Source organism: Priapulus caudatus, unplaced genomic scaffold, assembly GCF_000485595.1.
Source record: "Priapulus caudatus unplaced genomic scaffold, Priapulus_caudatus-5.0.1 Scaffold174, whole genome shotgun sequence".
Taxonomy (NCBI): Eukaryota; Metazoa; Priapulida; class Priapulimorpha; order Priapulimorphida; family Priapulidae; genus Priapulus; species Priapulus caudatus.
This window is the reverse complement of record NW_014577235.1, coordinates 345,946-350,493: the sequence shown is the minus strand read 5'-3', so window position 1 is coordinate 350,493 and position 4,548 is coordinate 345,946.

Genomic DNA, 4,548 nt, shown 5'->3' with positions numbered 1-4,548 from the left:
GAGAGAGAGAAAGAGAGCGAGAGAGAGCGAGAAAGAGAGAGAGAGAGAGAGACGTGGATGGTTACGTACACGGAGCAGCTGTAACGTTAGATAACTCGCGCCTTCCAACACGCACGCGACGACTGCCAACGTCGCCCGAATGTTGGTTGGTGGTCTCAGTCTTACTGCGTAACGCCTCGGACATCACGCTCTGGTCATGTTTACTGTGTCACATTGGCTACTACGCGTTTACGGTTGGACATTGGTAGTGTCACATTTACTGTGTCGCGTCTTTGATATTTGTAGCGTCGCATTTACTCTGTCACTGGAAGGATATAGAGTTACATTTATTGTGACACGCTTTTGACCTTTACTGTTACTATTACTGTTTTACATAAAGGTTACATATTGTCACATTTTTATGTGTAGCGTGTTGGATATCGCTGGCGTCGCATTTGCCGTGTCATGTGTGGGCTATTGACTGTCACATCTACCGTTGATGACGTGTGAGGAACAATTACCGTGTGCTCTCGTGTGTTCTTCGATATTTCCGCGGTACGTTGGGTCAGCGTCTACACAGAACGAATCGTCTACTTGTCGATCTACTGCAACGGGTTGCTCACAGTTTAAGCTTGCAGATCAGTCTTTCACTGAGCAGCGAGCGTGAGCAGCTAGTGCTGAGATGCGTAGGATGTCGGATAAAGAGCTGGCTATCTGGAGGAGGCCGTACTCCGAGCGAAGGAAGCTGACGGCCGTGTTTGAGGAGGAGGGTCCTTTGCTGCCACCTAGCGGCAACATCGCGGTCGCGCAGGCGGGGGAGAAGCGTGCGTCACAAGAGGGCGCTCGCGTGGAGACGCACGGTGCGTAGCGACTTGTGATTGCGTCACATATCTGTGTCGTAGACATTCAACAATGCATTTGTAACGTTGCTAATATCGAGAACACGCCCAACAGCAGAATAAAGATTAGATCTAAACGATCGCGATGGGGGTGCTGGGGCTTATGTAGTAAGACCCCACCCCATTTCACCACGTTTGCCACCCACTATATTCCCACTATATTTCCTCTGTCGCGTGCAATAATCGGTAGCGGTGACATTTGTTACGTAGCATCGCTGACACCTAGAAATGCGCGATCAGCAAGCAGTCAGGTAATTCGCAGCGCAGACGAGGGGCATCTCTCCCGCCGCCCGCGCGTGTTGTCGCTATAACTGTACGCATCGTACGCGACGACCGGCCCGACGGTCGCGTCCCGATGTGAGAACGGATCCGAAATCTCGGTCGATGTTTACGTTACCCGTCAAGTTGTTATGCTTTCGCATTCCTCGCTTGATGATGCGGCAAGCATAGCTCGCGGCAGCGGGCCTACGTACCCCTCACTCCTGCCCCACCTCACCTTCAAACTGCAGGGAAAGTGGCGCCAGAGATTGCCCGAAGGTCCCCAGCGGGTGTGTAGAGTGGAGATGAGCTCACAGAATACGTAGGGACCTAAGGCGAGTCCTAAGAAGTCCTAAGGGACTTGATCTACGGAAATGATTACATTTTACAAATTGGAACGGGTAAAATGACATAATTAACGTTGTAGAAGGACATTATTGCTGAGAGTGAGAGAGTGAGAGAGTGAGAGAGAGAGTGAGAGAGTGAGAGAGAGTTGGTTTTTAAAAACTTGGTATTATCATCATCAAGCGAGGAATGCGAAAGCATAACAACTTGACGGGTAACGTAAACATCGACCGAGATTTCGGATCCGTTCTCACATCGGGACGCGACCGTCGGGTCGATCGTCGCGTACGATGCGTACAGTTATAGCGACAACACTCGCGGGCGGCGGGAGAGATGCCTCTCGTCTGCGCTGCGAATTACCTGATTGCTTGCTGATCGCGCATTTCTGCATGGGTGTCAGCGATGCTACGTAACAAATGTCACCGCTACCGATTATTGCACGCGACAGAAGAAATATAGTGGGAATATAGTGGGTGGCAAAGTGGTGAAATGGGGTGGGGTCTTACTACATAAGCCCCAGCACCCCCATCGCGATCGTTTAGATCTAATCTTTATTCTGCTGTTGGGCGTGTTCTCGATATTAGCAACGTTACAAATGCATTATTGCTGAATGTCTACGACACAGATATGTCGTCGCTACGCACCGTGCGTCTCCACGCGAGCGCATTATGCATTTTATAAAATCTATAATATATTTTATTATATTTATTTCAGACTTTTGACACATTATGCTTCTGAAATAAATGTAATAAAATATAGATATATATATAGCTTAGTCTTTTATTACACGCATTGAACAACGAACACGTCCGCGCGATAAATGCATTAACTTACGTCAGGTTCGTTTTACTTCTAATTATGCTCCTTTCGAGTTATCACCGTTAAAAACATCGACCACAAAAACACAGACAAGATGGTGGGATGATTCAGTTCACGTGTCTACTGAACGCGAGAGATCTCGCAGGAGAGAAGCCCGTCACATCGTGATGAAATCCGATGTTAATCAGGTCAACGGTATATCCATCACGGTTATTCCATATATGCATCGTCATCCTCATTTAAAACGGGAACCGTTTTAACGTGAAAATCGTTATCATTATCACGTTAAAACGGGAACGTTACAAAGAGTTATTCATTCATTTCAGGTGCTGACTGGCAGCCGTGCTACGCACATCCTGATCTCTCTCCCCCTTGTGTTATTGCCCTCTACACTGTTGTCGCCAGTTATCTCTATCACTCGCTTCTTCAGCAGAAGCGTATGAGGTTTTGGGCCGCAGGCGAGAAGGCGCGAATTAAAATAATACATCTATTGCTGGACCGTAGAGTAGATTTCTGGGCCTAGAGTTGCTCACCAACTTCTATAAACGAGCAGAGACGGTGACGATCGTTGGCAGATATTTTCGGGGTTCCGACGGCCCAGTTCTGCGTCGCCGCACGTGTCGTGACGTCATCTGCCCGAACAAGAACGAGGCTCCGAGTGTGTGGGTGGTCGACGGTTGCCGACTGCGCTGTTCGATGTTGTTGTGTTGCGTTGTCGTCGCGGTCCATTCAGGAACGGCCGCCTGAAATAAACTTATGTCAAGTGGCGGCTGCTACTGCTACTGCTGCTACTGCTGCTGCTGATGCTGCTACTGCTGCTGCTGATGCTGCTACTGCTGCTGCTGATGCTGCGCTGTGGTTCAGCAATCTGCAGTCGTGCGACGGCCTCGCGCAGACGCAGGGTATAGATGCCGCTGACGCGTACACACACACACACACACACACACACACACACACACACACACACACACACACACACACACACACACACACACAGCGGGAACAGAAAAGAGCTCTGCAGGCGTTGAGCGCGGCGCGAGCCTAGTGCTGGAGATTGGCGTAGGGATGTCGGTATGCAAGCGGCCTGGCTATCGTGGAGGCGGGGCGCCAGTAGTAGGAACAGACCCGAGCAGAAGGAAGGCTGACGAGCACCGCCGTGGTTGTTGAGGAGCGCGAGGGGTCCTTTGTGCCACCGATTGTAGGCGGGCAAGACTATCTTGTCGTCTCGGCGGGCTCAGGCGGGGAAGACAGCGGTGCGTCTACGAAGAGGTAGCGCTCGGCGGGTCGCTGATGAGAGCGAGTGCGTTATCTTGTTTCGGAATGACGCCAACGCGATACGTACGTAGGGAGAAGAGGGGGGCAGCTGTGGTGACACTCTTGGTGTGTCGGTAGACCTTCGAACAATAGTGCATTATGTAACGTTTGCCCTAAGTATGAGAACACGCCCAAGCAGCAGAATAAAGATTAGATCTAAACGATCGGATGGGGGTGCTGTGGGCTTATGCTAGTAAGACCGGCCACCGCCATTTTCACTCACTTTGCCACCCGCACTATACTTCCCAACTATATTTCTCTCTGTCACGTGCAATAATCGGTAGCGGTGAGCATTGTTTACGTAGCATCGCTGAGCACCCAAGAAATCGCGATTCAGCAAGCATCAGGTAATTCGCAGCGCAAGGACGAGGGGCATGCTCTCCGCCGCCGCGGTGTTGTCGCTATACTGCTACGCGATCGTACGCGACGACCGGCCGACGGTCCGTCCGGCGATGTGATGAACGGCATCGCAAAATCTCGCGTCCGATGTTTAGTTAGCCGTCAGTTGTTATGCTTTGCGCATTCCTCGCGATTGATGTATGCGGCAAGCAATAGTCTGCGGGCAGCGGGGCGCTACGTAGCCCTTCACTCTGCCCATCTCAAGCTTCAAACGGTGCAGGGAAAGTGGCGCCAGAGATTGCTCCGATAGGTCCCCCAGCGGGTGTGTAAGAGTGGAGGATGCAGCTCACAGAATACGTAGGGACCTAAGGTGGAGTCCCTAAGAAGTCCTAAGGGACTTGATCTATCGCGGAAATGATTTAGCATTTTAGCAAATTGGAAGCGGGTAAAATGACATAATTAACGTTGTAGAAGGAAGCATTATGCTGTAACTTGATAACTATGCCATGTAATATTAGGAACGAGTGGCTATATATATATATCTATAGCTATAGATTAGATATTAAGATAGTTAGCACGGACTGAATGCAGCGAC